The 12,615-nt window shown below is 46.0% G+C and overlaps 1 long non-coding RNA gene across 1 annotated transcript in view; it reads right to left on the bottom strand.

Moving 5' to 3' along the window:
* Nucleotides 1-8,428, bottom strand: part of LOC116084282 — a 23,029-nt gene extending 14,601 nt beyond the window's left edge. Inside the window, exon 1 of the long non-coding RNA XR_004116063.1 lies at nucleotides 8,029-8,428. This is a non-coding gene — a long non-coding RNA (uncharacterized LOC116084282). The remainder of the gene's footprint in view (nucleotides 1-8,028) is intronic.
* Nucleotides 8,429-12,615: the final 4,187 nt, after the last annotated feature.

Raw genomic sequence — 12,615 nt, 5'->3', positions numbered from 1 at the left:
CGCTGAACACTAGGATGGCCCTCCCTCCAGGATGCGCTGAACACTAGGATGGCCCTCCCTCCAGGATGTGCTGAACACTAGGATGGCCCTCCCATTCCTGCCAGGATAAAACAAAGAAAAGCAAACAGAGATACATATATATATCTGTGCTGAGCAAACTTGACCAAGGATACTTTCCCAACTTGCTCTGGCTGCAAACAACCTAGACACCAAGGGTGGCTTGATATTCTAAGACTTTCTTCTACAATTAAGGGGAAATTTGGGGGGAGACTCAGAACATTCAATGCCAAAAAAAAAAAAAATCTGCTCTGGGGCCATCAAAATGACTCTGCAGGTAAAAAGGACCCGCTGCCCAAGTCTCATGGCCTCAATTTGATACCCAGAATCCATAAGATGGAAGAAGACCAACTCCAAAATTTGTCATTGGACCTCCATATGCACAGTGGCACAAAGCAGCCCCACACACTACTTAATTTTCAATATGTGTGAAAAAATCTAATAAGCATCATATTGAAAAATAAAGCTACACAGTGGTAGCATAGCATATGCCTTTAAATCTCAGTACTCAGGAGGCAGAGGCAGGTAGATCTCTGAGTTCAAAGCCAGCCTGGTCTATAGAGTGAGTTCCAGAACAGCCAGGGCTACACAGAGAAACCCTGTCTCAAAACACACTCCATCGTGTGTGTGTGTGTGTGTGTGTGTGTGTGTGTGTGTGTGCATGCGCATATATACATGTGTATATTTATACTCATGCACATTCTTAAGAGGATGAATATCTTGTGCTCAAAGGAAGCAGTAGGATGAAAAGCAGTGTTGCTTCTAGCCCAGAATGGTAGCAATATAAAAAAAAAAAAAATGGTCCTGCTCTGCAGGTGGCTGTGGAGGTGAGACAAGCATCTACAGATGCAACCAGTCATTGCATTAGCACAGTCCTCATTACACAAGCAGTTTGACTGGATTCCAAGACACTCCAGCTTGCTTCTGGGATCCCATCTCTGCCCCTAAAGCGCTGGGGTTACAGTTGGGCCACCATGGACACCCAGTTCAGGTCCTAGCACCTACAGAAACCCTGTATGGACATAGATGACCCAGTTGTAACCCCAGCACTCTAGAGGCAAGCCACCCTGAAGCAAGCCAGCTACCTAGACTAATCAGTGAAGTCTCAATTCAAGTGAAAGACCTTGCCTCCTCAATATGTAAGATAGACTGTAATTAAGAAACACGCGCGCGTGCACACACATACACACACATAAGCATCCACCTGTATCCACATTCATGTGAGCATGCATAATATGCACACACACTACACACAAACACACATCCACACACGGACACATGGCCATATCTACCTGTATCCACAAACACCTACAAAATCCCTCACAAAAGAAGTCCCTAAAGTGTTAGTTGATAAAGACTTATGAAAATGTAGTTTCATAAGAGCTTATTAATGTTAATATAAAACCAAACCTGCTTCCCTGCCGTGCCCTGATCAGTCCTCGAAAACAGCTGCCATTAAGCATTTCAGTGAGCCTAAATTTTTGGAGGCTAAATCAGCTCACTACAGTGTGCTTGGGACATTAGTCGCTTCTTGAAGCTCCCGTTCTTTCTGTTTACCTCTCTCTTTTCTAGCTTTGTATCTATAGGTCAATGCTTTTGGTAGGTAGCAAGGAGCAGGATGCCAAAGTTAAATGAGAGGAGGCTGTTGGAGAACTCTGGTTTGGGTCAGAGGCTGCAGAGCGGGTGTGAGCCCAGAGCTGAGGAGGGCAAGAATGTAGCTGGGTGTATAGAGCCCCCTTTAGCCTAAGTCTGCATCCTTCTGGGTGGCCATTGGTTTACTCCCTGTCAGCTGACCTTCTCTGCTTCGAAGGAAACTGAGCCATTAACTCTGAGCTTTGCATCTTTCTGTCTGTCACACTGAGAAGACTGGCCTCTCTTGTTCTTTCATCTGGGAAATCCTAAGAATACACCTGGCCCTCAGTTTTCCCTCCACTCTGGCTCCTTCTGTTAGAAGACTACATCAGAGATGGGTGACGGTGGCACATGCCTTTAATCCCAGCACTTAGGAGGCAGAGGCAGGCAGATTCCTGAGTTCGAGGCCAGCCTGGTCTACAAAGTGAGTTCCAGGACAGCCAGGGCTACACAGAGAAACCCTGTCTCGAAAACACCAAAAAAAAAAAAAAAAAAAAAAAAAAGACCGCATCAGAACCTCAAAACCTGCCCTGCAGTAATGGTCCATAGCACCCCTCTCCTCAAAACAGAGGGCTCAGATGAAGTCCGGGTGCCTGACAGAGTCCTTGGAAAGCATGGTAGATCTGTGTCGGGCAGTCAGCACCTCCTCCACACACCTCCCATTCTAGCCTCCCATGGTCTTTGAGCTGGACCCCCAGTGCCTGCTTGGCAGTAACAATGCCTATAGAAACAGACCCCAAGGGCATTTCAAAACTGGGTTCAAGAGGGTTAGATGCCAGCCATAGGAGACCCAAATACATCTCCTGGGGTTGACCTACATAGCTACCCAACACACATTTAAAAGGGTGAACAGAAGACAAGAGACAAAGGTGTGCCTTTCTGAAAGCAAGCAGTGTGAGATTCTACAAGCTGAGACAGATGAATTGATCCTGAGGTGTTCGGCTCTAGCTGTACCACTTTAGAAGGTCTGTGGAACATTCCTTCCTTGAAGACAGAGCAAACAAAATATTCCCCTCCCCAGCTCCAGGCCAGAATGTTTAGTTTCGCAGCCCTGTTCCGAAATGAAAAGGTCTAATCTCCTCATAATATTAATACTAATTCCCAAGGAAGACTGGAGCTCCGCTTGGGTCAGCTGCCCACCCATCCCTGAACAACCTAACTGCCTGAAGTGGCGGGGGTCGGGGGGGGGGCATTTTAGCTCTGGCTGGTGTCTGGGTCCCACCAGGCTGGTTTGAGGAAAGCTGTCACTCTTACTAGGGACAGGATGATACATTAAAAAAAAAAAAAAAATTCAGTGAAGTTCTAGGAAGGAAAAAGGCGGGGAAGGACCCTGGAGAAAGACTCTTTTCCCGAGCGAGTCCTGCATGTTTTCAGACCTTTGCCAAGATGAGGGAAAGCTGAAAGAGTTACCACAAGGGGGCTCTTGGATTCCACGTAGGCTATCGGTCTATTCCAAGAAAAGACAAACCCAACTTTGAATCTACACCTGGACTGGTACCTCCAAACAGATGCTTGCTTGAGTGAGCCCAGAGAGATGATTTGAAATGGAGATGACGGGAGAAATGAGTGCAAGCAGGCAGCCACGCAGTTCAGCACAGAGATGGAAAATGACTTTGAAGGTGATCTAATCTGAGTCCAGCGCTGGGCAACATCCCAGCCCAGTCCCAGGACCACACATCTGAACAGTAATATATTGACCCCTCACCCAAGACAGCTTTTGCCTCTTGTTTAGCAAAATACCCAGGTTCATAATACTGAGTTATCAATCCACCTACAGTATTGCTCCCCATTGAGTCTGCTCTCATTCTTGGTAGAATCTGCTGTCACAAACATTATTACCATCTCCCCCTTTCCTCCCAAGAGGTCACTAAAACTTTCATCCTAGACCTTTGGACCTTACATATCTGTGTAGGCAGGCAAGAAAGAAAAAAAATTCCTTTTAAATTTCAAATATATATCTAACTCCGGCGAGAAACCAGGAAACGTAACCATGGAAACAGGAGCATGAATGTAACCATGGAGACCCATTTAAACCAGCTGGTCCATTACCATCTAGAATCTGGTGGGCTCTGGATGCTTTAAGGACAGATAGCCCTGCTTAAGATGGTCAAGTGATACCAATTGTTCATGTCAGGGCTATATAGGCGCATATTATAAGTACTGTCTGAATGTTGCCAATACTTAAAAATGTTAGGAAATAAAGCCTTTCACAGATCCTCCTCTGTTCCACTAATTGCTTTCTTTTATTCTTTCTTTCAATTCTTTGAGATTCTCTTGTACCTAGCCTGGCTTTGAACTTGCTAAGTAGCCAAGGATCTCCCCGAGCTCCCAATCCTATTGCTGATGCCTCCTGAGACTGAATTGCCGATGTATGCCACCACGCCCACTTTTGCTATAGCAATTGTTTTATTTTATTTTATTTTATTTTATTTTATTGAAACAAGGGTCTCACTATGCATCTTTGTCTGGCTTGGAACTCACGATGTAGGCCAGCCTGGCCTGGAACTCCAAGATATCTCCCTACCTCTGCCTCCCACGTACTAGCTGGATTTTTGTTTTTGTATTAGACAAGTTGTCCTGCATCCCACCCAGGCTGGCCTGCAAATCACTATCTCACTACACAGCCAAGGATGGCCTCTAACTCCTGAGTCTCCTGCTTCTAGCTCCTGGAATTACAGTTGTAGGCAGCCACACCCAGTTTATTCAGTGCTGGTGATCAAACTCGGGGCTTTGTCCAAGCTAGGCAAGCAGCTTACCAACTGATGCCATCCCCACCAGTACACCAATTTCTACGAGATCCTGCAGTCTTTCTGCCCTGCCTTCTTACCGTCACGCTAAACAGCACTTTGCCGTTCATTATTAATCCAGCAGACACAAGCTGATCACTTCATCTTGCTGAACACTCCACACCCATGCAGATGGAAAAGACTATCTCACCAGGGTCAGTGCTGAGGTGGGTCTTTCAGAAAACTATTCGCTTAGCAAAAGGGTTTGTTCCCAGAATGACAGAATTTGGATTTGTTCTTCCAGTAAGTGAGATACCCTGTGGACAAGGCTTTCCTTGGTTTTCTGATCTGTTTTTGTTGGTGCTCAGCAGTGTGTGTGAACACGTTGAACCCTGGGCTTTGCACGTGGCAGACTCGTCTTATACCATGGAGCTGCACCCACAGCTACCTTTTGCCCATTTGGTGGAGGAAGCATCACGCTTCCCCTGTCAACCCTGAGTGTTATAAAGTGAGATCCTTCTACACGACCCTTCCCTTTTCCTTGGGCATCACAACGCTTGTATCCCTGCTGCAGCTTCAAAGACCAGGAGGGCAGTCTGGGTGAGCCTTGTGTCGTAGTGGGATAAAAAGGCAGAGTACAGAGTCAAAACACTTGTGACCACCACGTATCAATGTGCTACCTGAGGCAGGTTACTGACCCTCTCGAAAGCTCACCCATATCTGGACCTCAGTCCCCTGCCCTGCCCTGCCCTGCCCTCAGCCCTTTCTCCCCTTTCATTCAACACTTGGTCAAACCTTCAGGCATGCCACTGTAACCCTCTTGACTCAGATTGATAGGATTTAGAGTTACCATGGAAACAAACCTCTGGGCACATCTGTGAGGGAGGTTCAGGATTAGGTTAATTAGGTGAGAAGACCCACCCTGTGGATAGTATCAGTCTATTGGGACAGAATCCAGACTGACCAGAAAGCTGGGCATCAGCATTAACCTGTCTCTGCTTCATGCCCACATGCAATGTGAGCAGTTGTCCCTGCTGCAGCGCCTTCCCCCACTGTGAGGGACTCTACCCTCAAAGTTCTGGCCAAAATGAAACATTCCCTCCTTAAGTTGCTTTCATCAGACATTTGTTTCAGGGTTGAAGGAAGAAACAGAGAATGGGAAGGGGGAGGGAGCAGCAACCACACTTGTCCCATAGGGCTTACTCTACACCAGGCCATGCCCTAAGAATTCTCACAACAACCCAGTAAGGATTATTTTTGTCTCCAGTATGTCCAGGAAACAAAAGGTCATCACCTTTGGGTAAACCTCCCAAGGCTACACACTACACAATGGAAGGGAGACAACTTGAGCCTCAGCCATGTCTTCCAAGTCTACTGTTTACCACTGTGCACTTCTTCTGAGTGACAATGTCCCTGGCTCACTACAAATACTACCCAGTAAGATGAACTAACTACTCCAGTGTCTCCGGCTCAGCCACTACATCAGGGTGACACAGCTCATAGTTACTTTAGAAGAGAGTTTCAGATGAGTATTTGCAGAGATAAGATTGGCCTGTGTAGATGGCCGTAACAGATTTTCTTGATTGCTAAGTCATGGAGGAGACACCAGCTCACTGTGGGCAGTATCATTCCCTAAGCAAGCTCACTGTGGGCAGTATCATTCCCTACGCAGTTGGTCCTGAGCTGTGTAAGGAAGCTAGCTGAGCACGAGCTGGAGTGTGTGAGCCTATGATTGTGCTTCTTGTTGCTGCTTAACCCAGAAGTATAAAGCAAATAAATTGATTTTATTGAGATTTGATTCTGTGGTTTATCACAGCAACAAGAGGAAACTAGAACAGTCTCTTTGCCCAGAGAGGCAGAGAGGTTGAACACCAATACATAAAGATGAGGGAAAGGACCTGGGATGGCCCTGTCAGTGAAGCACAAAGACCTGAGTTCAGTCTTCAAAACCCATATAAAAAGCTGAGCACAGTGTCTCTGGCTCTGGCATATAGCCCGAGTGAAGAGACAGGCAGATCCCTGGGGCTCTCCAGTCAGCTGGCCTAACCTACTTGATAAACTCCAGACCAACAAAAGACCTTGTCTGAAAAGTGAAGTGGATGGCATTACTGAGGAACACCACCCAAGGTTATCCTCTGGCCCCCACACACAATCACACACCACACCTCCTAGCACAGAAGTTTCAAAAGGTCAAGGGAAGAAGATGAGTTCTTTCTGCCTAGAGACCGGGGAATAGAAGGAAGTATGCTTCTCAGGAGATTTCTCAGTGGTGATGTTTGGTCTAGCTTTTGAGGGGACTAATGGGCTTTCCAAGAGCAGAGGAGAGAGTTCCACATAAACAGAATGCCACATAAACAGAAGTACAAAGGGCTTGAAGCGGAGGTACCTAGGAAACCATTGATTTCTCCCCCTCCCCCACTCCCGGTCACAAACATCACAGCCAAAGCTCAGCGCTCCACCCTTGACTAAGGAGTCCTCCTTCTGGCTAGAGATGAGTGGCCCTGAGTGGCTGGGGCCCTCATTGGAGATGAGGGCTGGAAAGTGAAGAAAGCAGATGGCAGACATTGAGTCATACCGTTACTCAGGAGAGAGAGAAAGCAAACTGAGCTCAGTCTAGCATACTTTGCCTTCTCCAAGCCATGCCTCTCTCAGCCGCAGAAGTAACCTCTCTACAGAGCTGCATGCCTCTAACAGCTGTGAGAGTATCAACTGTCACAGTGATTTACAACTGTCCTTGCAGGTGAAAGACATCCACAGGCCTTGCTCAGGCAGCCCGCTTTGTGCTCTGCTTCGCTCCTAGGATAGGGTGAGGGTTCCAATTTTCAGCAGTTTTTTCCCCTCAGTACAGAGGGTCAAATCCAAGGCCCACCCATGTTCGGAAGAGCCCTATTGCAGAGCTACATCCAAGTCAAGGTCTCGAGTTTTATAACGTCATGATGACCATGAAAAACTGGGGTCCTTGTGAACCTGGTTAGTTCCTTTCTTCCTCTCCTACTTGTTCCCTGACATCATTAGACACTGATGATGCACAGCTCCCTGTCCTAACCAGCTTGATCCAAACCAGTGTCACTCTCTTGACTACAAACCTTCACTGGATCCCGTGGTGGTTTGAATATGCTTGGCCCAGGGAGCAGCACTATTAGGAGGTGTGGCCTTGTTGGAGGAAGTGTGTCACTGTGAGGGGTTAGGAGGACCACATGAGAACCAGTCCTAACCACATTAGAACCAGTCTTCTCCTAGCTGCCTTTGGAACAAGAGGTAGAACTCTCAGCTCCTCCAGCGCCATGCCTGCCTGGAGGCTGTCGTACTTCCTGCCATAATGATAATGGACTGAACCTCTGAACCTGTAAGCCAGCCCTGATTAAATATTGTCCTTTATAAGAGTTGCCATGGTTATGGTGTGTCTTCACAGCAACGAAACCTAAACTAAGACAGGTTCCATGAAGCTGGGTCTCTGGATGAGCTCTGCCCGAGGGCAGACGTTATCCACCACTATGCCTGTCTCTTCATCTAAGTACTGGGTTTTCTTTGTACCTCTCTGGAGTCAGGGAAGGCTTTGGACAGCTAAGCCTCAGAGACTCCCTCTGCCTAGTCAAGACGAGATGGTACAAACCTGAAGTCTAGGAGAACACAGGCACCCATGAACACAGAGAGAAACCAGTCCTTGTGAATGAAGCCTGGCTGGCAGCGAAGGGTGGCTGTGATGGTCCAGAGTGGCATTAAGTTCAGCCGGATGCAGTTCCTCTCACGTGTTTATATACTGCCAGACACAGCTCAATAGCTGGTTCCAGTCTTCTCTCCACAGTTCCATACTTGAGAGCATTTCCATTTTTCACTTATGAGTTCTAAACACAAAAAAGTGCCTCACTCTGTCAGAATTAAAGAGCAAAGGAATCTATCAGAAGCGATAACTCTGGTGGTGGCTCGAGTCGGTTGTGGGACATAGTGGGACCTGGGGACCCAACCAAGCACTGAGGTCCTGGAGCCGGGAGTAGCCCATGACAGGATCTTAGGAATTCTGCTGTTGTTATGGGCTCTGGACCCAGGTTCTATCAACACCACACAGTCAGTGCCATTCCAAACACCAGAATGGGCTCAGCATGGCACTTGATTCTTTCCAGCACCTGTTTGCTGCTTACAGTCATGATGCATGTGAGCATCCACCCGTGTACCCTTGCTGTTGTGCAAAGGTGTCTGTGAAAGCAGGGATCTGGTACTTTCTGCCTCTGTGGTGGGAACAGACTGTACTCAAATAGAGAAAGTTCAAAGGTTGGATGACTATTGTGATGAGCATGCTCTTCCCTGCCCCAAGCCCAGATTGTTATCTTACTACAATTCTCTCTTGGTGTCAAATAGATATTGGTTCCTGTGGGGTTTCCTAAATCTTCTAGTGTTTATAGTACTTATATAAAATGGTGTTATTTATATATAATCAACATATAGCCTGCCATGATGATGCCTTCAATCATCTCTTTATTACTCAGAATACCTACTATGATGTTAATGCCATGCAAATACGTGTCATTTCCATACTGAATAGAGAGTATTGACACCACAATGAAAGTGTTTGGTACACATGTGATTTTTTTTTTTTTTTGAGCAATTTCTGTCTGAGGTAGAGTGAATCTGTAGGTATAAAAACTCCTATGTATATTGTAGGTAGGTGGTGGCTCACACCTTTGATCCCTGCTTTCAGGGGAGGCAGAGGCAGGTGGATCTCTGAGTTCTAGGTCAGCCTAGTCTACAGAGTTCCAGGACTGTGTAGCCAGGGCTACACAGAGAAACCCTGTCTCAAACAAACAAACAAATAAACAAACAACACTCCCCAGGAAAGGAGGAAGGGGGAAAGAAGGAAGGAAGGGAGGGAGGGAAGGGAGGAGGGAGAGAGGGAGGGAGGGAAGAAAAAAGAAAAGAAACTTCTGTGTTGGGTCTCAGAAATCCAGGACAGCTGGGCAGTGGTGGCACACGCCTTTAATCCCAGCACTTGGGAGGCAGAGGCAGGTGGATTTCTGAGTTCGAGGCCAGCCTGACCTACAAAGTGAGTTCCAGGACAGGTAGGGCTATACAGAGAAACCCTGTCTCAAAAAACAGAGGGGGAGGGGATTTCGTCACAGCCCTGCAAGCATCTGCTACAGAGTCCTGGCTCCTCTCAGCTTCTTAACGCACACTAAACCTCTCCAACCCCAGCTTCTCTTTTTCCTGTATAACTTTTTGGCCTTTTGGTAAATCACTCTCTTGGTCCTCTTTTGCTTCTTCTCTTGGTTCTCAGCTCTCTCTTGGCCCCCTCTCTAATCTCTCTTCTCTTCTCTCCCTCTCCTCCACTCTCTCTCCTTGAATGGCCTGGGCTATTCTGCTGGCCATGTTCAATCTGGACTCTGCCTGTTCCCTGCCTCATATCTATGGTAAAAACCTTCTCCTCAACCACTCCTAGAAGAGCTCATGTCCTCCTCCTCATCCATTATGTACAAAGGGCCAACTGTCTATGGTGACACTTGCATAGTTGTCCTACCTTAGTGGTAAGATTACCAGGAAAAAATTTAAATATACAGAACACCAAGTTACATTTAATTTTAGAGAAACAATGATTTTTTTAAATTATAAATATATCACATGCAATATTGTGTCATTGATCTAAAATTGAAATGTAATTAATTGGTTACCCTGCATCGTGCCTAAAAAGACTCCATAAGGGGCCGGGCAGTGGTGGTGCACACCTTTAATCCCAGCACTTGGAAGGCAGAGACAGGTGGATTTCTGAGTTCAAGGCCAGCCTGGTCTACAGAGTGAGTTCCAGGACAGCCAGGGATACACAGAGAAACGCTGTCTCGGAAAAAAAAAAAAAACAAAACAAAAAACAAAAAAAAAACAACAACAAAAAAAGACTCCATAAGGAAGGATCTTTTTCTAATGTTTTGTGTGGATGTATTTATGTTTATTTACTTTTGTTTTATTTATTTTGTCTCCTTTAGCTCAGACTGGCCTTGAACTCACTGGGTAACAGGAATGTCCGGGCTACAAGGGAACACAGCCACACTCAGCTTTTGGTTTTCTGGGAATCAAACCTATGGCATGGCGCATGTTAGGCAAGCAATCTACCAACTGAGCTGCAGCCCAGACCCTTTAAGTCAGTGTTTCTCAACCTATAGGTCACGACCCCTCAGGGGTGGAAGGGACTCTTTCACGGGGGTTGCCTGTCAGATGTCCTGCATATCAGCTATTTACATTTTGGTTCATAACAGTAACAAAGTTACAGTTATGAAGTAGCAACAAAAGTAATTTTGTAGTTGGGGGGGGTCACCAAATCATGAGAAACTCACTGTTTTCGGACATTTTTCCATTCTATACATCACCGTTATACAACATCCCAGGCCCTGTTTTCTGAGTGTGTTAGAGATGCTCACATGCAAGCTCTGCATCCCTGGCAGCAACATGGCTGCCTGTCCCTGGGTTTGAATGACCCCATCCTGAAACCCATCCAGCCTTTCCCTCTGCTTTCTCCCACACCAAAATTTCATCTCCACCAGTCAGGCACATGCTTAGAGCCAGCCAAGGGATCTTTCCTTGGTGTCCTTGAAAATGCAAAAGAGAGATGCACATTAAAATTTAAAGTTCGATTACCCGGGTGCGATTCGAAAGGAGAAGAGTAAGCAATGGCAAAAGATTTGATGAATTTTTTATACTGGGCTCTCCACATTCTAGGACCTCAAGTTTGCTATGACTCACACTCACCAGGGCTCTCCCTGGAGGTGAGCCGATGAAGTAATGAGAATGATTTTCACGTATGTTATATGGCAATGAGGCTCTGTGACTCAACAGTCACTGCTGCTCTCAGCTTCCACATCCCAGGTCGGGTCCGTTACCTGATTGATTGATTTCAATGAAAAACAGTGAGCAATTTTCAAAGCGTCCATCTCAAATATGTGCAAAAAATAAAAAAAAAAAAATAGAAAGCGATTTTCAAAGCCGTCCTTCTCAGGATATTACAGGCCAAAAGTGACAGGGCTATTTACTCAAGTTTTCTCATGATCCTAAATGAGACAAGGGAGACACAGAGCTTTGCCAAATTCTCATTCTGTGACATGCACAAAGACTTATTCACCCAAGTCTTATGTGAAGAATAATTAGGCCTTCCCAGACCAGGCGCAGCTTTCTCCGGGCTGCCAGATAAACCACAGTGGGATTTCCAAGCCATAAAAAATAATTGGTGTTTTTTAGAGTTAGTGCACATGCTGGAGTGGATTTCATTAGTCAGCCCCAAGTCTTTGGAAAGATTATTGATTTGCATTTCTAACTTTTAAAAAGATTCCTCAGTTCTGTTTTTGTCCCTCTGGTCTTGGGTATTTTATGCGCTGTTTATCTCCCTTCTAGAATGCTTGTCTTTGCTTCATCCTGACTGTTCTTTCTGCTCAAAACTGTTGCCACAAAAAAGAGTTAATTCTGTGAACCTTGATTGCACACCCTCTGTGAACCCTGACTTCCCATCTTCCATGAGGTTTAGTAACTAAAGTCTATCAGTATCTGTCTTTCCTCTTCTCTAACAATGGAACTTTGAGCTAGGTATATGACCAATCAGAGCTCACACTTCCCAGCTTTTCTTGCAACTATATAATCCAGATGAGCTCTCCCAACCCCCACAGAAGGGAAGAGAGGACCACTTTCCTCAAAATGCTCTCTTACATTCTATGACATTTTCTGTAACCTGTAATAATACACAAGAGGCTCACAGTGTTGAAAAGCTATGGTTGTGCTTGTGGTTCAGGGCTGGGTAGTGAAGAGATCCTAGGGTCCAGTCTTCATTCTTTCTATATTGGCTTCTTTGCTCGGTACAGACTCAGTACAATGGCTTAAAAAAAAGTAGTATAATTCATTTTGAAATTTACAATCTGAATAGTGAATGAGGGCTACTTTGGTGGCTGGATGGACACCTGAGCTTTCCTCCCCTCAATTCCTGTCAACCCCTCCCCCTCTTCCGCGCACGCGCTTTCTGCGCTGCCATCCCTTCGGGAGTTGAAGCACTCTGTTCACGGTCCAGGATGCTGTCGGAGGACATAAAAGGAGAAGCTATTGTGCTTTTGTTCTATGGCTACTCTCAGGAGTTAAACATATCCCATTGGCCAGATTCCAGCCATATGACATTATTTAGCTGCTAGGAAGGTCGGAAAATGTGGTCTCTGACTGTCATGCACCCGTCTAAAAATTG

The sequence above is a fragment of the Mastomys coucha genome, unplaced genomic scaffold (genome assembly GCF_008632895.1).
Source record: "Mastomys coucha isolate ucsf_1 unplaced genomic scaffold, UCSF_Mcou_1 pScaffold9, whole genome shotgun sequence".
NCBI classification, from domain to species: domain Eukaryota; kingdom Metazoa; phylum Chordata; class Mammalia; order Rodentia; family Muridae; genus Mastomys; species Mastomys coucha.
The sequence above is the reverse complement of the archived record's forward strand: the minus strand, read 5'-3'. Positions and strand labels throughout refer to the sequence as shown.